At 42.1% G+C, this 24,078-nt stretch overlaps 1 pseudogene; it reads left to right on the forward strand.

The window, feature by feature from the left end:
• Window positions 1–4,583: 4,583 nt before the first annotated feature.
• LOC149214038 (65-kDa microtubule-associated protein 1-like) lies at window positions 4,584–6,727 on the forward strand (annotated as a pseudogene).
• Window positions 6,728–24,078: the final 17,351 nt, after the last annotated feature.

Raw genomic sequence — 24,078 nt, forward strand, 5'->3', positions numbered from 1 at the left:
ATGAAGTACTACATTTGAAAAGAGGAAAAGATAATTAAGTAAATTTGACCATGAATCGAGCAGTTTTACCACGGAATTTATGCTCGTTAAAAAATAGAAAAGTGTGAGCAAAATTTCCGGCAGGGTCCAAGCTCATTAAAAAATGAACTGTTGAACAACCATTGCGATCGTGAAACTGTAGCCTTTAAAAGCCTTGGTCGTGTCTTTCATCCGTCACCTCCATTATCATTTTACCGATCGTTCACCCCCACATGTGTGTTCGCCCCTTTTGAGGAACATCTGCAAAGAGTGATTTCACTTAGCCACCCTCGTGACATTACCGTGATTGGAAAATTCCAATTTGTACCTGGAATCTGCAGCTATCCCTGTCTATCACTCGTTCCTCGAAAAACGAGTCTACTTTGAGCTCTTTTCATCGACTCGTAAAATATGAAAAGTTTGCCGAGTTTTGGCCTTCCAGCTCGTTAAAAGACCGGAACGCTATCCCTCCTCTAAATTTTAATCTTTTTGGACCTGAGGGATTATTACACAAAAAGATCGAGCGCTTGTCTTGTTCAGCTCGTGAAAGTATCGAACAGCCATCCCTTCTGTATTGTTTTATACTTTTTCGGACTTAAGGGATTAGATGACGAAAAAGGAACTATGGAGTTAACTTTCTGTACCTTTTCAGACTCTCTAAAAATGAAAAGGACCGAGTTTTCCTTGTCGTTAGACTCGTTAAAATGATTAAATAGCGACAAACTTGTCTTTAGACGAGAACGAGTTTCCCTATCGCTAGGCTCGTTAAATCTTAGCGATGGGCTTGCCCGAAGGGCAGGTTATAGAACAAGCATATGTTATCCTCCTCAAGCTTGACAAAAATAAAGAGGTACTGGTCAGAAATGACTGGGGAAAAATTGGGAGAACATCAAAGTTTAGAGGTAGCAAGTCACTCTTGAACATGACACTTTTCCTCCGTATCACATCGGGTTGGGTTGTCTCATTCACCGGTCTCGTCACCATGGTCCTCGCCACACCATCCATTTGGGGTAATGCTACCGATCCATCGCATCAGTGTCGTTATATGTTCAAGAGGGGTTATTTCAGAAAGTGTCAACCGTGTCCCATCCACTACCATACATCATCCTTCATCCATTTTCATGATCGCCACCCTGATTCATATATCACAGTTTGTTTCCACCTCCACTAAATCATTAGCTCCGTTCCGTGTCATTGATGTGGGATTCATCAAGGCCCTCCTTTGACGGATCGCTTCTTGTCGACATCAGCTCATTATCCAAGAAGTTGATCTAGGAACACCCCCATCAGTACTTTGAAGCTTGCATGCCTCAATGGCAGGTTTCTCACTTCCGGCGACAGGTATACCTCAATGACCTTCGACCAGAAGATTTTGCGTGGCGTTCGACGCCAAGTCCTTTATTCACGCCACGTGAATTGTACTGCAGTACCTTGAGGGTCATTGTCATTATTGGTGATTCCTCTCGCGCTTGTTAACGGTTTTCATTATTGACCGGTAATCAAGCGATGTCTTTCCATGTTCGACTTCGACGCAATTCTCACATGGATCGACTTGTACTTAGAGTGAAGATCGAACGAGTTTGAAGACCCCGGATCTAGTTTCATCCATCCGGGCTGCGATATATATTCAGGAAATATAAAAACATTTGCCATGTACATCATTGCGGCAGATGATCATCCTATCAAAGGATGATAATTTCAGCAGAAGATTATCAGTCTGGCTACAGACGATCGTCTGTCATATGTATCAAAATGTATTTATAAAAGCTGAGCATGGGAATGCCCGCCTCAGCCAGACCATGAAATTGAATGAAAGATAATGTGTTGTATTGTATTGTATTACAGGGCACTCTCCTCCGGTACTGGAACGAACTTCGGACCCTCTAGCTAAAGCATTTCACCCGAGTAACGGCCTCATACTTTAGGGGGCAACTGTTATAGACATTTTTGTGCCTCGCGTCAAGGAGCAAGGAATGTCGATAATTACAGGGATCCTCAGTCCCTAAACATGTTGTTCTTACCCCTAAAAGAACAAGGTCATCAATCAACAGCACTTCCAATCAGTTCCCCACCTGAAAACACTTCAGAACAGGCTTATTTTGGATCATGTCAGCTGCTAGACTGAGCTTCTGCGCTGTATTGCAACTGTCCCACTCTGTACCTGCGCTGGAAGTCAAAAACTATGAAGGCTACCTGCGCTGGGCGAGATTGGCCAAGTGGCACAGTCCTCCTGCAAGGTGTCAATTGCCCAGGAAGCTTCCAAACTGACACTTGGGTCATGAGATTCGCCCTGTGATGAGTAAGAGGTACTTGATCACCATGTGTAACCAAGGATCTCCAAGTGGACATAGGAACTGAAGATTAACTAAAGAGGGAGAGGACACAAGGCAGCTTCATGTCAGTCTCAAGTTGACTCATCTGTTCCTCTTCTCTCCTATATATAGAGCCCTTCTATGAGAGCTCTAGAGGCTGAAATTTTGTATGAGCAAGGAGGTGCTGTTGGTATACCGCCAGGATTATTTGGGTGATTGTTTTACTAGAGGTCAAGAAGAGAGTTCTTGCTGCCGAGGAGGTGCTGCTGGATTGGGGCCAACATCATTGGTTGTAACTTCCTCTGGAACCCTGTTACTTTCTATCAATAAAGTTTGCATGTTCTCCTATTCACTTGTTTTACATAGATGCTTTGTGTTTACATGTGTATTTCATTGCAATCTAATCCATGCTTTGATTATGAGTGCTTGTATCTGTTAGTTTGCTCTCTCTTGTTGTGCAGGTCTTGTGTGTAGCTGGATCGGCTTGGAGAGCAAAGAGCTGGGAGCTGGATACAAAAGAAGAAGGATAAGGATCAATCAAGCGCAAGACACCAGGTTGGTTGACCTTCTTTCTATTCTATCTATATACTCATAAAGAAGAACATGAAAACTTTATCATTCAGTTGTTGCTAGATTCTGTCACATCTAGAAAGGGTTAGGGTCATCCGCATCGGATACTTTTCCCCACAACAATAATGTTGAAGGAAATTTCTTCTTCAAAACTCTGTTTTGAAGAAGAAATTATTAAGTTTGTTTAGTGCATGATTGATAAGGTTTTACAGTTCTTCAGGCAGCCCTGCCCATCTTGCTAGGTTCAACAGCTCCTATCCCTACAAAAAATCAACAGAAAAGTCATCATTTTAGTCAAGCAGGACACTAAGAAGGGAAAACTTCGATATTACCCATATAACAGAAATTGAAACTATGAATGGCTTCCACAAACATGGGAAGACTCATCTCTTGCAAATGCAGAAGTTGAAGGAGCATTTGGTGACAATGATCCAGTTGATGTGGTTTAGATTAGGGAAAGCAAATAAGGAGTATGCACTCAAGATAATTGCGGAGATAAATGAATCTGGAGCAAAATCAGTGATTAGAGGTAAACTGGGCAAAAATGTGCTTGAGTCTTCCTGCGCGGCACACAGGCAAAGGGCGCGACGCACTCACCAGGCGCGACGCACTGGGCAGAGTGCGTGACGCACAGAACTGGAACAATAAGTTTCACCTCTGCTCTCTAAAAACACAAATGTCTTGCTCCAAATGGATTTGTAAGGCTGAGAATTGCCTTTTAGACAGATGGACAAATAAAGTTACGATAAATGGGATGGTTGGATAGTCACAGTGGCTATTTTCTTGCGTTCATTCATTGCCAAGCATGCCTAGGCCATCGTAAATGCTCACTTATTATTGCCAGAACCCGGGAACTTTGCAATAATAATGAAGGAGTTGTCTCTGACATTGCCTGTTGTGATCAGGCAAGAGAGAAAAAATGTTTACGTTAATCCAAGAATTTTTTTTTGGACCTTATCTGCTCACTGGAATGAGTTATGGAGAGCTCGTTTTCAATGCTACATAGATATGCTGTTTTGATCCGGCTACATTCAACGTTCTCACATGCAAGGCAGCCAACAGAAGGAACCCAATATGGTCAGGATCCCCGATTTCGTTTGATATCATGGTGCCTGCTACTACAATCCAAAAGCTATGAGCCTGGTGGTGAAATAAAAACTGAAAAACTTCCTACTCGTAACAAAGGGAGGGTCATATACCAAAATTACGGTCAAATCGTGGCAAACACATCCATGGATCAAGAGAAAGTGGTTGAAGTATACTACCTTATGGATTTCTTCAGATTGGAGGCAGCGTGTGTCAATACAGTGTACATATTTTATCCAGAATGAAAACATGATCAAAGTGCTTATGATGGTCATGAAAAGCTTCAGTTTGGAAATGGGTTCCTGTTGATAAACCTGGTAAGCGAGATGCCAAGCAGATTATTGTGCTGGAGTAATAAGAGTGAAACTCACACCAGACATACAAAATATGGAATTGAAGGTAATTGTGGGAAAATTACATGTTTAAATGTCATATTGAAAGGTCAATTTCAGTTGCAGTTCAGAAATATTAGTGCTTTGAGGGACTGTGTTGGATATGGAAAATGTCGGCTATGGGGGAAACTTTGAATCCTTGGTCTTAGAACAGCTTTGAAAATACTTTTCTCAGAGGATAACGGTAGTGGAAGACTTGAGATGAATGAATGGCCCCAATGCAGAAAGTATGACAGGGTTACCTTTTGATCGCATATTATGTGATATACCTTGCAGTGGAAGTGGAACCATTCTCAAGGCACCTGATATCTGGAAAAAATGGAATGCTGAACTTGGCAATGAGGTACATCGCTTTCAAGTTCAAATTTCCATGCGAGGTGTTGCATTTCTGAAAGGGGAGCCCTATATACGGGTCTTGTTGTTATGTATGCTCTTACATCTGGCATAGCAAGCTACATTGCAGCTGGAAATGGCAGTTCCCTTTATTCAAGGCGGAATTTTAGTTTAAAGGCTATTTTTATTAAAAAAATAGTTTTATTCAAAAGGCCCAGGTAAAGGGAAAGCGAACAGTCACATATTGAACGCCTACATTTAAAATAAAGACACTTGTCATAGCAGAGAATATGGGACGAGGTGGGAGAAACAGATTCAGAGAGGGATAAGTTGCTTCTACAGTTGGAGCAGGAATGCTTAGATGCTTACAAGAGGAAAGTGGATGAAGCAACCAAGCTCAAAGCTCAGCTTCATTTTCAACTCGCACAGGTTAATTCCAAACTGGCAAATGTCACTTCTTCTCTTGAAGAGCCCTCATTCTTTAGCAGAGTGGATAGGCAAACGGGCACATTAAGGGATCAGCTTGCTGCCATAGCACCTGCTTTGGAGGAGCTGAGACAGAAAAAGAAAGAGAGGGTTGCTCAGTTTTGGGATGTTCAAGAGCAGATTGTTAAGATCAGTGGGGAATTATCTGGAAATGTAAACGGCGATGACACTAGAAAAAGCCCTGTTGTTGATGAACGGGACCTATCATTGAAGAGGCTCGACGAGTTCCATCTTCACCTTCAAGAGCTTCATACAGAAAAGAAACATCGATTACAAAAAAGTGGCTCACCATGTTAACACTATACGTGATATTTCAACTGTCCTGGCTGTTGATTTCGTCAAGCTCATTACTGAAGTTCATCCAAGCTTAACTGATTCAAGGGATAGTTAGAAAATGAGCATCAGTAATGACACCCTTGCCAGGCTAGCTCGAACAGTGCATTCTTTAAAAGAAGAGAAGCAGAAGAGGTTACAAAAGCTTCAAGAACTGGGGGCAACATTAGTAGAATTGTGGAATCTGATGGATTTGCCCACGAAAGAGAAGAAATTATTTGAACATGTTATGTCTTATATATCATCTTCTGCTAATGAAGTCAAAGGGCCAGGAGAGCTTGCTTATGAAATTATTGAACAGGCTAAGATCGAGGTTCGGAGATTGGATGAATTGAAGGCTAGCAAAATGAAGGAACTTGTGCTTAAGAAGCAAACAGAGCTTGAAGACATCTATAGACGAGCTCATGTTGAAGTAGATGGAACATCTGCACGAGAGGGTCTAATGGATCAAATAAATTCTGGAACGGATCTTTCAGAGCTCCTAGCAAGCATGGATGAACAGATTGCCTACGCAAAAGAAGAGCATGGTATGAGAATTAACGAAAGGTTGACTGCAGCGTCAGTGTTGAATATCTCAGATGCATTACTGATGGGTGAGAAACAAGTGGAAATGGAAAATGAAGAGAAGTCCGACTGGTAAACGATTCTTGCATTCAAGGGTCTTCATGTAGTCAAGTAGTGCAAACATACTTTGTCTCAAACATATGGAATGAAATCATGATTTCTGCGCAAGCGTACTCTGTCTCGACATATTGAAGATGAACTAAATGAAGTCATAATCTCGGTGCAAGTATTGATCATGAAAGGATCTCGATGCAATTGCCATAGATGTATTCCGTGATGCGTTTGCAACAACTCAGATTGATGAATGATTTGGAATACGCCAATGTTTTTCAGGCTGGAGCTGAATTTGAAAAATCATGTATCTGTCACTGCGGACTTTTGTGGTTGGGTATAGTTTATTTGTCGCTGATATAGCAGTTTGGTCTGATCTAGCAGGCACTGGGCAAAGATAGGAAAGTCTCCATGAATCAAAGAAATTTCAGAATCTAGTCCAACGGTATAATTCAATATTGTCAGAATATCTAGTACTGAGTGAAGTAATTCAAAAATATGTAGGCAGCAGAGGAATTGGCAATGTGGTTGAACATATTAGGCCTTTACTATGGTATCCTGGCAAACCTGCTTGGCACTTGAACTTTTCTCGCATGTTACTAAGGAAAAACCAAATGCTTGAAAGGATTCATGAATTCTTAAAGCCAGAAAACGAGGTTGGGAACATAACTCGACAAGAGGCCGTGAGCATGGTGCCACCCCTTTTCTTGGATGTACAGTCGCACCACTATGTTCTTGATATGTGCAAATCAGTTATGCTCGCATTTCTACCCAAGGGAAGGTGAAAAGTCCTAAACCGAAAAGCTGAATTTAACGTATATATCCACGGTGGCAAAGGAATATGGTTCGATGTTCTATTTCGGCTTCAGTTACAACTCAGGAGGGTCTACGCTCCAGATTCTGTCTTTTAATTGGTCATCAACAAACAAAATGTAACGCTGCTCCTCTTTAGAGCAGACTTTTCCTATTCTCATGATTTTAGGTGAAATGGCCCCTATTCTCAATCGATCTGTTTTCCCATTCCTGAGTCTATTTATTGTATGAAAAATTATGTGTCAAGGGTGGAGAGTTCTGAAAACAGTGGGAGAGGTGTGAAGGAAAACTTCACTGTACAGTTTTTGACAGGGATTTAATGAAAAGATACAGCTCTGACTCCTGAGATTCTTATGGTGTAAATTTAGCATTTGTCTTTTCTTTTGTTTCATATGTAGTTTGTTATGTTTCACATTTCATTTCATAATCATTTCTAAATGAATACTTTTAAGTGAGAAGGGCAGAATCCAGTTCACTACTCTGCCTTGGGAAGTTATTCATGTTCTGTGTTTTCTTCTATTTGATAAGGATTCATCTATTGCCCTTGTCAACCTCTCAGCAGTCTTTTCATTCCATATAATTTCAAAATTGAATGCTAAATTTATTTCCTGTCTTGCCTCCTGAGATAATCTGTGTCTCGGATTTAATCTATCTGCTCATGCTGTCCTTGTCCCATACAACCCAGCAACTTAGTCATTAAATCAAATATCCCTCATTCAAATTCATTTACTAGCCTAAAATCAGTTCCCATTTTAAGTCATCTCGGACTCTATTGATCATTTTATCGAGATAGACCCAGAGAGAGCCCTCTCCTGTCCTCGTAGGGCTAGCTACGAGGCTGAGCTTGGTTTGATGTTGCCTTGAACCTCACGTTCCTTCAGCCTGAGGCAGATTCAAGCGCTAACAGAAGGATCACATGGAAGCGTTATTAGAGGACAATTTTTTGACGGACTTCATTGATCAAGAAGTCCCCAAGCCTGCAACAGCTAATGCCCAAGATTTGGCAGAATGGAGGAAATGTGTGGCTAGAGCGAGGAGAATCTTCCTGGAGGGAGTTTGAGACCACATTGTATCGAGCCTCCATGGGAAGGAGACAGTGTATTCAATGTGGAAAACATTGAAGGATCTATATCAAACCAACAACGATCAGAGGAAGCTGGCGCTGAAAGACGAGCTTCGAGAAATCAAGTGTGAAAAGGGCGACAGATCTCTACATACCTGAACAAGCTCACCACCTGTAGGGATGAGCTTGGAAGTGTAGGGATCATGACTGCCGATAATGACATGGTGAGTCTTGCTCTCCTTGTTCTTCCTAAGAGCTAGCATAGCTACCAATACTTGATAAATGGAAGAGAGAAACTGCTAGATTGGGAATGACTTTGGTTGGATCTGATGCAGGAAGAGATAAGAGGAAGCACCAGAGATGGATCTTCATCAAAACAAGATGATGAAGAAAGTCTAGCCTTAGTGAGTAAGGCTAGGAAAGGGAAAGGGAAGGTGTCCCATTCCAAATCGAGTTCTTCCCATGGTGGGAAGAAGTTTGACAAATCGAAAGTGCAATGCTTTCATTGTCATGAGGTGGGCCATTATGCTACGAATTGTCCATAGAAGAAATCCAAGAAGGGATCTTCGAAGGGATAAGATGGTGAGGAATTGGCCTCACATTTTGAGTTGGATTTCTCTCTCATCACATGCATGGTTTCATCCATGGTGGGATGTGTTTGGTACCTAGACAGTGGAGCTTCATTCCACATGTCAGCCAACAGGAATCTATTCAGTACCTTGGAGGAGAAGGATCTCCAGATGTGCATTGAGATGGGCGATGATGGAAAGTACGGTGTTTCAGGTGAAGGTACAATTTTGTTTCAGAGGGAGCATGGAGCTCCTCTCACCCTAATTGATGTAAATTATGTTCTGAGTCTGAAGAAGAATCTTGTGTCCATTGCTATGCTGGAAGATAAAGGCTATCATGTAGTCTTTAGTAAAGGAAAGGTATTCCTAAGGCATATCGACACTGGATAGACCAAGAGAATTGAGATTTGAGTAAAGAATCTCTACAAGCTGGAGGTAGATGACTGTGTTGCATTGAGTTCCAAAGCAAAGGTGGTGCAGAGACAAGATGTGGCGAGCTATGGCATAGAAGATTGGGGAACTTGCACCATGGGGCCTTGAAGATCATGCAGCAGATTCCTACCACACTACCCAAGGGAAAACTAGAGCAAGTGGATACATGAAAAGGTTGTGCCCTAGGTAAGTATGAGAAATATTTCTTTTAGGATCGAGACAGTAGAGCTGGATCAATCCTGAAGTGAGTTCACACAGATGTGTGTGGAGCATTCTCTATAGCCTCCATCGCTAAACAAAGGTACTATATTATTTTTATTGATGATTTTTCTTGTAGATGTTGGATCTACTTTATGCAGAAGAAGGATCAGACCTTCTTGAGGTCTTGTGAGTTCAAAGCCTTGGCAAAGAAAGAATCTGGAAAAAAACTAAGATCCTTGTGAAGCAACAATGGTGGAGAGTATGTCTCCCAACAATTTAAAGACTTTTGTGCAGCAGAAGGAATTAAACGAGAGTTGACGACACCCCATAACCCATAGCAGAATGTGGTGGTAGAAAGGAAGAATAGATCGATTGTGGGAGCAACTTGAGCGATGTTGCATGACCAAAGCTTACCACTTCATTTGTGGGCTGAGGCATGCAATACAACAGTATACTTGCAGAAGAGAAGCCCGAACCATATACTAGGGATGAAGACACCAATAGAGGCCTTTTTCGGGAAGCGACCAGATGTGAGTCACTTCAGGATCTTTGGATCATCGGTTTATTGCCATGTGACCAAAGATGCCCAGAAGAAGCTAGATCAAAAATTTAAGTTGGGGATACTTGTGGGGTACACTAATACACCCCACAACTATCGGGTGTTCCTGCCTACCAGTCAGAGGAAAATGGTACACAGAGATCTGCAGTTCAATGAGCAGAAAGCCATGCGAGTATCACTTGAGAGGGAGCTCAAGTTGCATGCAGAGGAGGAAATTTTAGTTCCAAAGGAGGAGGAGCCTCAGACTGATGCAGAGCAGCCTCATGTAGAGATCCAGGAGTGGAGACATCCACTCATGCAGAGTCTTCCAGAGATGAGCAGAAACGCTCATGGGAAGCTGGCAGATTGGTGATGGATGTGAGAGAGAATGTGGGACAGCCATCCTCTCAGCACAGACAGAGGAGATCACCCAAGCGGTACACTAGTTACATGGCCTTGGTTGGGGAGTGTGTAGATACCAAACCTTCTTCTTTCGAGGAAGCAGTGCAACAACCAGTCTGGGTTGATGCTATGGTAGAGGAGTACGACTCTATCATTCGGAACAGTGTTTGGGATGCTGTTCCAAGATCGGCGGACAAGTCAGCGGTGAGTTCTTGATAGCTTTACAAGGTAAAGCAGGTAGCTGATGGCAGTGTTGAGAAACATAAGGCAAGGTTCATTGCTCGTGGTTTCTCACAAGTCGAGGGGATCAACTACGATGAGACTTTTACTCCTATAGCAAGGTACTCATCTATCAGATCGATGTTGGCACTATCAGCTCAAATGGGTTGGAAGATCCATCAGATGGATGTGAAGACTGCGTTCCTCAATGGAAAGATTAAGGAAGAAGTGTACATTGAGTAGCCGGAAGGATTTGAGACCTACGATCATGAGTCACATGTGTGCCGACTCAAGAGAGCTTTGTACGGGCTGAAGCAAGTACCTCGTGCTTGGTACACTAGGATTGATAGCTATTTCACTGGCTTGGTCTTCACAAAGAGTGAAGCAGATGCGAACCTTTACCACATCATGGTAGAAGGTAAGTCATTGATCATTGTACTTTATTTTGATCATCTAATATTGACAGGTGATGATCAGTTGATCAAGTCTTACAAGGAGGACCTTACAAAAGAGTTTGAGATGAAAGACATCATGGGTCTTATGCACTACTTTCTAAACATGGAAGTGTGGCAGAAGGATGGGGAAGTATTGTGTCTCAAGGAAAGTATGCCAATGAGATACTTAGGCGATTCCACATGGAGAAGTGCAAGCCCATGCAGACTCATCTAGCTGTTAATTGGAGGATGGAGGATGCTACTTCAGGTGAGGTAGTAGCTGCTATTGTTTATCAGCAACTTGTGGGTTCATTGATGTATCTAGTGAACACACGACCAGATTTGTGCTTTACGGTGAATCAACTGAGTCAAGCTATGGTTCAGCCTACCAAGATGTTTTGGAAGGCAGCAAAGCATGTGCTGAGATAACTTAGAGGCACATCTCAGTATGGATTGTGGTACAGATGGACAAAGGGAGTGAAGCTTCAGGGCTTCACAAATGCTAATTGGGCAGGGAGTCCATCAGACTGGAAGAGAACTTCTAGAGGAATCTTCAACCTTGGTTCAACTGCAGTTTCTTGGTACAATAGGAAACAGAGGTCAGTTGCACTTAGCTCAGCAGAGGCTAAATACATGGCTGCCAGTTAGGCAGCATGCGAGGCCATTTGGATGTGGAAGATTCTAGTGGGATTGGTTGGTGAGAGGATGGATCCAACAATGATCTATTACGATAATCAGAGTTGTATCAAACTCTCTGAGAATCTAGTATTTCATGACAAGTTCAAGCACATAGATATCTGGTATCTTCACCTTCGAGACTGTGTGGTGAAGAGGATCATGTTATTGCTGTATGTTTCAACCGAGGAGTAGGATGCAGATATTTTGACTAAGGCATTGTCAAAATGAAAGTTCAAGTTCCATAGAGATAGGATTGGGGTGACTGATAATCCATTTCTTGTTGAGAGGGAGTGTTGAAAGTAGCAAAAAGAAATGCTAAATATATAAGTGCTAAAAATAGCATTGCTATAAATATCATTTCGGGATACATTCCAATTTTAGTTAGTCCCTAAACTAAAATTGTGAATTAAAATTTGAATTTGATCTTAGCAGCTATTTGAAAAATAATTAATTAATTCATCTTGAGTTAATTAGTTGGAGAAAATCAAACATGAAGTCTATGTGAGGACATGCAACAATTATTTCTTTTATTAAGGAAATTATTCCTTAATTAAAGTAATCAGGATGAGTTGTACTTTGAGTTGTAATTAGTTAGCTCAGTTAACTGTGTTAAGTCCAGTTAGATTAGTTCTGATAGTTGGAGGAACTGATTGTGAGTTCAGTTAGTTAATGCATGCATGCATGCATGTAACTACTGCACTTTAGATAACTAAATATTCTCTCATAAATAACTCATGCATGTCAATTCTTTCAGAGACCCAGTTGAGATCAGATGGTGGGACATTGTACTATTCGTTGTAGGAATATTCCATTGTGAATATCTCTTGCATGTAGAAGGAATTCATTCCTTGAGGATTGCATAGTTATTTCTGAGTTTAGTGAGTTGTGTGAGGCCAGACTTCACACAGGTGGCATCATTGGACCCCAGGAAAAACTGCACAAGGAAATAGGAGGCTTGAAGGGTTGAGGATAGTCATATGTTGTGTCTATTCAGTCTATGAGCTGTGTTGAGGGATTGTACTGAGATCTGGATAGCCTGTGAGCTAAAGCTTTGTGTGATCCAGACATATTTCCACTTGTATGATAATACAGAGATCGAGGTTTTTAGCTAAGGCTTTCCCCAGAGTATTCTTTTGTGTTCATGTGTGATTGATTTCTCATTCTCTATTATATATGTTCTGATTGATCTTGCTCAAATTGAGTAAGCTTCCACAAAGTTTGATTGTAGAAGTAGATCTAGTATTTTGCTTTAGTCTATTACATTATCCGGTGATCTACAGTGAGAATTTCTACATTATTCACTATTAAGACTAATGAGAAATGTGTCATAGTTGAATGATTTGAACTTTTTGAATCATAAGATACATGATTTCTCAATCCATAATTTTCATAGATTTATATGCTTAAATCAATTAACGGTTGTAACTAAAATAACATCATATTGAAAATAAACAAGTCACAAAGTTAGTTATTCATTGTTTACATATAAAATGCATTAATATGAGTGCATAAATGTGATATGTAATTTTTGAGATAAAAAACTATTATAAATAATTTTTCATTTCTTATAAAAACATATAATTGATGATAATGATTTCTAGGTGGATTATCAAGGTTTGATTAGACACTATCATGGATGAATTATGTCTTTGAATTTTTTGAACTATAAGGCATCTAATTTCATTATTTAAAGTAATTTTTTTGTATATTTGTATTTTAAATAAACTGAAATCATATCATTTGAGCTAGAATTATATTATTGACTTGTACTTAGTTATGTCCATTAATATGAGTGTATAATTGTGATATATAATATCCAAATACTATGATGCATTTCTTCAAAAAATAAATCTTCTAATTTCTTGATAATAAGTATTAAGTGGACTATTGAGGCTAATGGGTGATGGCTCATGTTGTGGGGAAAAATGCCTATGCAGGACGATCCTATCCACCTAAGGTGTGACAGTACCTTAGCAACAAACGAATACAGCTACTTCGGTTTCTTCCTTTATGAAATATGAAAGAGAGGAGATTGGTAGACTTACCGTTATCTTCCGGTTGTCCCTCGATCTAGATCCTCTCCTCTTTGGGTGTCCACAGCTACTCGCCTCCTCGCTTGCTCAAGAGAACAACTACTTGATTCCCACGAGATCACAAGAGAACAGCTACCTGTGACAAGAGAACAGCTACTTGCGACAAGAGAAGGACACAACACAAAGGCAAATGTACATATTCATAAATGATTCAGGATTAGAAGTAAATCAAATACACTAATGCAAATCATACAATAAACACCAGCATATAGGAAAGAACCAAGAAGCTTTATTGATTGATAAACAAGGTTCAGGAAGAGATACAACCCATAGGGCTCCAACCCAGCATCTCCTTCCCAGCAGAATGGAATTCCTTCTTCAGCCCCTTTCAAAGCATAAACACCCAATGATCCAACCACAAATCAACAGCAATTCTTTGCATTCACAATATTCCCGCCTCCCTTGACCTCATGGAGAGAGATCTATATATAGGAGTTTTGGAGAGAGGATGAGTCAGCTTGAGGCTGGTATGAAACTGACTAATGTCTTCTCCCACTTCAGTTCTTGAGTCCACTTGGAGGTTCTTGCTTCCACTTGGAGATTTGGAACCTCTTACTCATCACCAGTCGAATTCCCTGACCCAAGTGTCATTTTGGAAGCTTCCTGGGCATTGACACCTTGAGAAATGAGTCTGCCACTTGTCCAGTTACGCTCAGCGCAGGTAGCCTTCTTTGCAGTTGACATTCAACGCAGGTAGACAGTGGAGCAGTTGACATTCAGCGCAGATGCTTAGTGGAGCAGTTGACATGATCCAGAATTGGCCTGTTTTTGAGTGTTTTCAGGTGGAGAACTTCTGTGAATTGCTGCGGTTTGCTGGCCTTGTTCCTCTAGGGGTAGGAATAACATGTTTAGGGACTTTGGATCCCTTAATTATTGACATTTCATGCTCAGTGATGTAAGGCACAAAAATGTCTATAACAGTTGCCCCCTAAAGTATGAGGCCGTTTATCGGGTGAAATGCTTTATCCAGGGGAGTCCGAAGTTCATCCATTTGCTGGGAGGAGACCTGTAATAAGATACAATACAATACATTATGATTCATTCTGCTTTCATGATCTAGCTTAGGCGGGCATTCCCATGCTCAGCTTTATAAATACATTTTGGTACATAGAACAGACGATCATCTAATGGTAGACTGATAATTCTGGCGGAACTATCATCCTTTGAGTAGGATGAACATCTGCTGCAATGATGTACATGTCAAATGTCTTTATTTTCCTGAATATATATCGCAGCCCGGATGGATGAAACTAGATCCGGGGTCTTCAAACTCGTTCGATCTTCACTCTAAGTACAAGTCGATCCATGTGAGAATTGCGCTGAAGTCGAACATGGAAAGACATCGCTTGATTACCGGTCAATGATGTAAACCGTTAACAAGCGCGAGAGGAATCACCGATAATGATAATGACCCTCAAGGTACTGCAGTAAAATTCACGTGGTGTGAATAAAGGACTTGGTGTCGAACACCACGCAAAATCTTCTGGTCGAAGGTCATTGATGTATACCTGTCGCCGGAAGTGAGAAAATTTCCATTGAGGCATGCAAGCTTCAAAGTACTGAAGGGGTTGTTCCTAGATCAACTTCTTGGATAATGAGCTGATGTCGACAAGAAGCGATCCGTCAAAGGAGGGCCTTAATGAATCCCACATCAGTGACACGAAACGGAGCTAATGATTTTAGTGGAGGTGAAAACAATCTGTGACATATGATTCAGGGTGGCGATCATGAATGGATGAAGGATAATGTATGGCAGTGGATGGGACCTGGTTGACTCTTTCTGAACGACTTCTCTTGAACATATGGCGACACTGATGCGATGGATCGGTAGCATTACCCCAAATATGGATGGTATGGCGAGACCATGGTGAAATGACCAGCGAATGAAACAACCCAACCCGATGTGGTACGGAGGAAAAGTGTCATGTTCAAGAGCGACCTGCTACCATCAAAGACTTCTTGATTTTTTCCCAATTTTTCCCCAGTCATTGCTGACCAGTACCTCTTTATTTTTGTCAAGCTTGAGGAGGATAACATATGCTTGTTCTATAACTTGGCCTTCGGGCAAGCCCATCGCTATGTTTTAACGAGCCTAGCGATAGTGAAACTCGTTCTCGTCTAAAGACAAGTTTGTCGCTATTTAGTGATTTTAACGAGTCTAACGACAAGGAAAACTCGTCCCTTTTCATTTTTAGAGAGTCTGAAAAGGTACATAAAGTTAACTCCAAAATTCCTTTTTCGTCATCTAATCCCTTAAGTCCGAAAAAGTATAAAACAATACAAAAGGGATGAGTTTTCGGTACTTTTAACGAGCCGAACAAAACAAGCGCTCGATCTTTTTTTGCAATAATCCCTCAGGTCCAAAAAGATTAAAATCTAGAGGAGGGATAGCTCTTCCGGTCGTTTAACGAGCTGGAAGGCCAAAACTCGGCAATCTTTTCATATTTTACGAGTCAATAGAAAAGAGCTTAAAGAAGACTCGTCTTTTGAGGAACGAGTGATGAACAGGGTTAGCAGCTGATTCCAGGTACAGGTTGGAATTTTCCAATCACGGCAGTGTCACAAGGATGGCTAGGTGAAATCACTCTTCGTAGCTGTTACTCAAAATGGGTAAACAATCAAATGGATGTAAACGATCGGCCAAATGAACGGTGGAGGTGACGGTGCACAAACACGACCAAGGCTTTTATGGTTGATCAGGTTACATACTTCAATGGTTATTTACCGGGATGGGTTTATTTTTTAATGAGCTTCAATGCACCGCTAAAACTGGTCAATCTTATGTTTATTTTTTAACGAGCATGAACTATGTGCTAAAACTGCTCGGATCTCGCTTTTCTATTTTTAACGAGCATAAATTCCACGGTAAAACTGCTCAATTATATGGTCAAATTTTGATTTTTCACCATTACTAGCTTTTCTCTTTTCAAGGATAGTACTGCATTTTCAATTGCTGCATCAAACTTAGTTAGAAATACATAATCATGAGATGAAAACCCTAATATTTTGCTTTGAACTACGTAAAAAGCCATTAAAAAGTGTTTTTACCTCTCATTTTACCATTTCATTTGCACTTGGTTTGTTGGAGCTTTGGAGGTGCCTCTTCCCCCTTGATTTTCACCAGCTGATTTCGGGAGATTCTGTGGACGATTCTCGGCGCCGTCTGGACCAGGTAGGAGCTAAACCCTAGCTCTTTCTTTTCATGGTTTCCTTTTTCCATTCTGTGCCTGTTTTCCAGTCTTTCTGAGCCTCAGGGGTTTTGCCAGGGCGCCCTACCATCAGCGCAGGTTGTCCATTCGAAACCTGCGTTGAATGTCAAGCTGCCTTAAGGCAGCCTGACCTTCAACGCAGGTAGGACACTGTCTGCCTGCGTTGGGCTCAGAAAACTGAGTTTTTAGCACAGTTTTTGATGAAATTTCGCCAGTTTCTCATCAAATCCAGGATCTTACTCATTCTCTTGTTTGTTTTGCAGGAACCTTTGAGCAAAATGTCCCTTACATGGCGAGAACGAGAACATGAAGAAGAAGATATGATTGCTCTCCATGACCCTGTCACGGTGAACGCGCTGCGGAACTGTGGCCTGCTGAAGTTTTTCCGTATCTCTAGCATGAGAGCACAGATTTCTTTGCTGCAGTATATGCTTGATGCTTGGGATCCCATCAACCAAGTATTCCAGATTAGGGGAAAATCCATCCCCTTGACCATAGTAGACATTTACTTCTTGACTGGGTTGTCAAGGCGGGGTGCCCCCATTTCTTTGTCAGGTTCGGCCCGGGGGAATGACTCCGTGAGAGACTATGTTCGCCAGTACTGCAGGGAAGGTTCCCAGCCGAGCAGAGACGGCAAGGTTGTTATCCGTGAGATTACTGATAGGTCTCTCAGGTCCATTCTGTATACTATTGGTAGGATGGCCGGTAGCGCATCTCTACATGTTGCCAACAGGTCTTATGTGCAGCACGCCTTGGAGTGTCTCCAACCGAAAGTATTCAACTGGTGTGATGCAGTACTTGTTCAGATGAAAAGTCAATTGACCAAGGTAAAGGACGGGAAGCTGAAGAACTTTGGATTTGGTTCTATTCTGACTGCCTTCGCCTTGGAGAAAATCCCACTGATGCAGCCTCAGTATATTGCACTCGACTTGCCTTCTCCGACCGAGCCACGCATGCAGAGGTGGGTTGATCACATGTCTAGGCATGCTGGTCAACCTCAGATTACTTTCACTGATACCTTCTTCAGGTGGTTCGAGCGCCAGGAGATGGTCTTTTCCGAGTATCCATATGTGGGTATGGATTTCCGAGGTGATCCGGATTTGGTGTTACCGGATGGCGAACAGTGGGGCGCTATTGGTAAAATCTTTGACCATATCACTGTTTACTGTTTTTATTCATAATGTTGTTGTGCTTTATTCTGTCAAGACTTTTAATCAAACTCTTGGGTGCATGCAGATGTTGGTCCTGTTCGTCCAGCAGTTCGTCCGAGACCGCCAGTTGCTGCCCCGGCAGTGGAGCCTGCTGGGAGAGTTATTCTTCGCGACCTTGACGTGGCTGAGACCCTTACAGCTGTGCAGGAGCAGGTTGAGAGCCTTACTCTCGGTATTCCGGATGTACGGATCGATGAGTTACCTTTACAGTTGCAGCGGCATACTACTGGTGTGCCTAGACGATGGACTCGTCTCTTGCGCATGATTGCACAGGCCGTGACGTGCTATCATGAGCACCACTAGGCTAGGGTGCCCCCTAGCACTTTTGAGTTTTTAGGTCATGCGACCAATTTTTGTCTTGGTTACAGAACATTATGTATAAACGATAAACAACTTATATATATATATTTTGATTTTCGAGGTTTATTCTGGTTGATTTACATGATCCACTTGCATAATATTGATGCATTTCTTTTATAAATGTCGCAAATGTCTATCTAATACATAGTTTGCTAATGAATCGGTTAATGTGTTTAAGTTCCTGGAAATATGTTGGTATTGAATTGAATCAAACTGTCTTTCCAAAATCTTAACCCTTAGAAACATACGATAAATAGCTGGATTGCGGACAGAATATATACCATTGAGTTGTAGTATCACGAGTTGTGAGTCTAGCCTGACGATTAGTCGGCGTATACCATGGGTGATGGCATCAGAGAGGAGTTCTATCAACGCGCTATACTCAGCGATGTTATTCGTTGATTGCCCAATACACACACCTCTGAAACTCACTAACTCGCCGCTTGGATCAAAAATGGCCCAGGCTGCGGAGGATAGATTCCGCGAACTACGACTCGCTCCGTCAGCATATCCCACACATGTCTCAGAAAAGTTCGACATCTGCAACAAATGAAAAAGGTGGATTACTCGACCGAAACAAACACTTTAGCGAAAACAAAATACAACAAAAGCACTCAGGTTACTACTTAGGCATAGTAACGCTTGAGGTACAACCCGTTGCGGGGTTGCGCCAGTGGGATTCCGTCATAATCCATCAACTCGTAGGCTCCTTTTGCTAACACTCGTTTAACAATATAGGGGCCCATCCATAAAGAATTAAATTTTCCTGCTCCCAATTTGTCGGATTCTTGGTCGTAAAGCAAGACCAAGTCACCTTCAGAGAAGACACGGGGTTTGACATTTTTGTCGAACTGCGCCTTGACTCGTTTCTTATGGGCTTCGTTAGCCAAAGCGGCGTCACGACGGGTTTCATCCAATTGGATTAATTCCAAGAAACAAGCCTCTTCTTCTGAAGTTCCGGGGAGGAGGTCAATTGCGAGTTTAAGAGACGAAATTTCACACTGGATTGGTAAGACTGCCTCCAGGCCATACACCAATTGGAAAGGTGTGAACCCAGTCGCATTCTTTACCGATGTTCGGTAAGCCCACAAGGCTGAGTACAGGATTAGGTGCCACCTTCTTTTGTGAACCCCGATCATCCTTTGCAACATACGCTTCAGGACCTTGTTGATTGCTTCAACTTGTCCGTTGGCTTGCGGATAATACGGGGTAGAGCTGTCGTGAGATAGCCCTAGCTTGGCAGCTAATTCAACCATCATGTGATTGCGAAAATGCGATCCATGATCTGTAACTATAGCCTGCGGTACGCCGAACCTGGCGACTACATGATTGAAAAAGAAAAGGGCAGCTGTTTCACCAGTGTTATCCAATGTAGGCATCGCCTCGGCCCATTTGGTAAAATAGTCAACGGCGACTATAATATACCCATGCCCCCCGGTCGAGGTGGGGTTACATTGCATGAAATCGATGCCCCATTTGGCGAAAGGCCCAACAACAACTATTGGCTGTAAAGGTGCGGGTGGTCTTCTGGTTTTGCTATCAAAAATCTGACATGCATGGCAACTTCTGACTGCGATTATGCAATCTTTGAACATGGTTGGCCAGAAGTATCCTGCTCGTAAGATTTTTTGTGCTGTTGCATATCCAGATTGATGCCCCCCACACGCGCCTGAATGACACTCATTCAGGGCTTTTTCGGCCTCCTCATGGGTAAGGCACCTCCTCAGAACTGTATCGATACCACGACGGTAAAGCGTATCACCGACGATCATGTAGTCTTTAGCTTGGTATCGTATACGTTTCTGTTCAGAGTGAGAGGTGTTAGGCCTGAACTTTTGGGTTTGGAGATAAACTATGATATCTCCATACCACTCATCGCTTGTAGATATCAGAAACAAATTCTCATCCACGATTGACTCTTCCGATGTTTCATCGTTGGACGACGATGGGAGATCGCACAATAATTCCGCGAAAACTAGAGCTTTCTTTGATTTGGATTTTACAAATTCCAGATCAAACTCTTGAAGGATCGCTATCCATTTTGAATATTTGCCCCCCAGCAACTGTCGCGACAGTATATAAGTCATGGGGTTGCAATCTGATAAAATGGTAGTTTTCCGAAAGAGGACATAATGTCGAAACCTTTGAATCGCTTGAACAGCTGCAAGCGCTAGTTTTTCAACATAAGAATATTTACTCTCTGTATCATTTAAGTTTTTACTTAAATAATATATAGGATGTTCAATTCCATCGACTTCTTGTACTAAAACCATCGCAATGGTCGTATCCGCTGCAGCCAGATACAGGTTAAAATCTCTTTGATAGTCCGGGGCATACATTAATGATGCTCTTACTAGAGAATCTTTCAGAGCATCAAAGGAAGCTTGCGCCACCTGATCCCAGACAAAAGGTACATCCTTTTTCAAAAGACGAGTGTAACCTTTAGCAAGTTCTGCGTAATTTGGAATGAACCTCCTCAGAAAGTTTGCTTTCCCTTGGAGTTTCTGAATCTGAAGCAAATTTGAAGGTGGAGGCAAATTAATGATTGCCTGAACCTTGCAAGGGTCGAGACGAATCCCATCCTTAGAGACTACAAAGCCAAGTAAACGACCAGAACCGACGCAAAACACACATTTGTGCGGATTGAGTCTTATCTTGTAGTGTCGGCAACGTAGAAATATCGCTCTTAAATGCTGCGGATGATCAGTCCGCTTTCGCGAATGAGCCGGAAGGTCGTCGAGATATGGTTGAACGATGTTCTTGATGTCATGGAAGGCATAATTCATTGCCCTCTGAAACGTCGCCCCTGCGTTCTTTAAACCAAAGGGTAATTTTCGATAAGCGAATGTGCCCCACGGACAAATAAATGCAGTCTTTGACTGGTCCTGTGGGCGGATATTTATTTGATTATACCCGGAAAATCCATCCATAAATGAAAAGATTTCACATCCGGCGCATTCATCAATTATCTGGTCGATGAAGGGTGTAGGGTAGTTGTCCTTTGGACAAGCTTGGTTTACATCCCTATAGTCGACACACACTCTAATCGTCCCTTGTTTCTTCATAACAGGGACAATATTCGATACCCAATCGGTTAGAGGAACCGGGTAGATGAAACCAGCATGGAGAAGTTTCTCAACTTCTGCCTTAATGGCAGCGGCTTTCTTGGGGTGTACCTGTCGAAGCCGTTGTCTTACTGGTTTGACATCAGGATACATTTTAATTTCATGTTCAACAATACTCGAGTCAATGCCTGGCATTTCATCATATGACCAAGCAAAGACATCTCTGAACTCGCGAAAAAGAGCGTTATATATTTCCAGTTCTGAAGGGGAACAACCTTTGCCGACATAAATATTCTCTACAACATTGGGTTTAGTCGAGATATTTATGGCTATAGTCTCTTCAATATTGGATAAGTTTCGCTCGGAATCCACCGTATTTACAGTATTTGATAGGAATTCAAAAACTGAAGGGTGGTAAAGGTCGTGTTGAGTATCTTCTTCACACTCTGGAAGAAGGGAACGATGGTGGTGATCATTCCATGGTGCCCCCTCAATCAACATTGATTGTAAGATTCCTTCGTCAGTCCCATGCACTTTCGACCAAGGATCTAATGGGGTACCATATTCTCTAGACCTATCTACCCAAACGCTTGACGAGCGTTGATTTGGGTTCGCCTCCCATGCCCGAAACATTGATTGCTACAATATTTCTATAGGGCTTGGGGGCAAAACCATTGCATGATCCATGTCGACTTTGTCTTCTGCGACCTTCGTGGAAGATATCATGTTGCAGGTTGCTACAAACGGTATATTTCCTATGTAGATAGGAGGTGGTAGCGCGAAAGTTCCCATCATTGTGGGGTCTTTCAATAGGCCTACTCCGATATCTTGAATTGAATGGTCGCTCCCATGGATCATGGGAATGCTTCCTGTAACTTGTGAACCATTAGGGAGGAAGTTCTGTTGGTCGACGACCGTAATCCCTCCTTCAAACGGGAATGCGATCTTCCTAAAATAAGTCGACACTACAGCTGCCATGGCATATATCCATGGTCTTCCCAGTAGGATGTTATAGTCAAGATTTCCATCGATGACTTCAACATCAATTTCCACTGTTTTTCCTCCTAGTTCAACCTTCAAGTTATTTAGGATGCCGTACGGGGTGTACGTCCTTCCGTCGAATGCTTTTAGTGTCGTCGAAGATCGCGACAAGGTTGGAGATCCGAGAGTTTTCCAGCAACTCATCGACATGATACATGTAGATGCCCCCTCATCAATAATTGTTCTGTGAACAGTTTTGTTGAGGGCTTTCACTTGAATAAGGAAAGCTAGTTGAGCTGGTAACTGAGGATCATATCCTTTGTGATCAAAGGATACAAGATTGGAATCCTTAGGATCAACCCCACCAATAGCTGATAACAATGCCTGCCTTTGGGATGGGCAATTTTGTAGTACCTCAAGAGTCGACATAGCGGATGGCGATTGGGCCAAATCTTCCACTATGTTATAATGCTGCGCCGCCCTGGCGCGAGGATTAAATGTCGACTTGTGTACTACTCCCTTTGGCGGTTTTATTGTTAATTCAGGAATGATGGGGGGTACAACTTCTGCCGAAGTTGTTGTCGAACTACTAGGTTGATCTTTACCTTTGTCGTTCGACACCTGTGGATTCCCGTAATCTTTGTTCCTTGTCGAAATCAAAGCATCATTTTGTTGCTTAGAGATCGATAACATTAGCACTTGCGACGGGGAAGCATTTCCACTATCAACCATATTTTGACCTGGATTAGGAAATGGATCAGTCAACACAGCTGAGGTATGTGAACTTTTGAAAAACTTCTTTAGCTCAGCTCTTAATGGACAATGTGTTGTCCGATGATCCTCCTCATCGCATATTTGACAAGGTAATTTCCTATTTCCAGGAGGGTTTGAAGAAGTTTTTTGAGGGGATGACTCACCCTGTTTCTTCTTCTTCCCTTTGTTTTGCTTCTTCTTGCTTCCTGGTTGATTGGAATTTTTGCCTTTATCTGCTGATATGGCATTTATTTCCGAAGCAAGAATTTCTTGATTTGCATTTTGATTCGAAGTCTTACGGGCTTTCTTAGACGAATCCTTTGTCGACTTTGCGTTTGCAGTGCCAATCACACCATCGCCGGCATGAGAGTCACTATTTGATCCAGGAGGAGGAGGAATTGAAAATTCCGGTCTAGGGGCGTCAGGTATCTTGTCGTAGAGCGTGCCAGACTGAGTATATACTAAGTCTAGATACTGTGCACGAGCAATAACCTGCTCCTCTGTTACGACTCCCCCCTTGGCCACATCTTCCGTTATAGCAGGAAGTAACGACTTTATAAACCACTCAGCTAATAGCTGATCTGGAACATAAGTCTTCACCATTCTGCGACGACGACGCCACTCATGTATATGATCGGATATATGTGTGGCTGTTGTCTGCTTGAAATTGGTTAAGATTTCTGTTCCAGTTTCATACCTTATCGGTAACTGAAAATGGGTTAAGAAAGTCGTGGCTAGGGAACTGAAATTGTCGAAAGAGGCTCTAGGTAATTCAATATACCATTTAGCCGCTGGACCTGTCAATGTCCTCTGAAAAAGGCGAAGCCTTATCGAATCATCGTTCAAGGTGTTTGACGAACACCACAGATGAAAAGTCATCACATGATTCGACGGGTCTTCGCCTGGATTTCC

The sequence above is a fragment of the Pinus tabuliformis genome, chromosome 1_1 (genome assembly GCF_031772625.1).
Source record: "Pinus tabuliformis cultivar Carrire ecotype Pingquan chromosome 1_1, CPIR1, whole genome shotgun sequence".
In the NCBI taxonomy this organism is placed as follows: Eukaryota; Viridiplantae; Streptophyta; class Pinopsida; order Pinales; family Pinaceae; genus Pinus; species Pinus tabuliformis.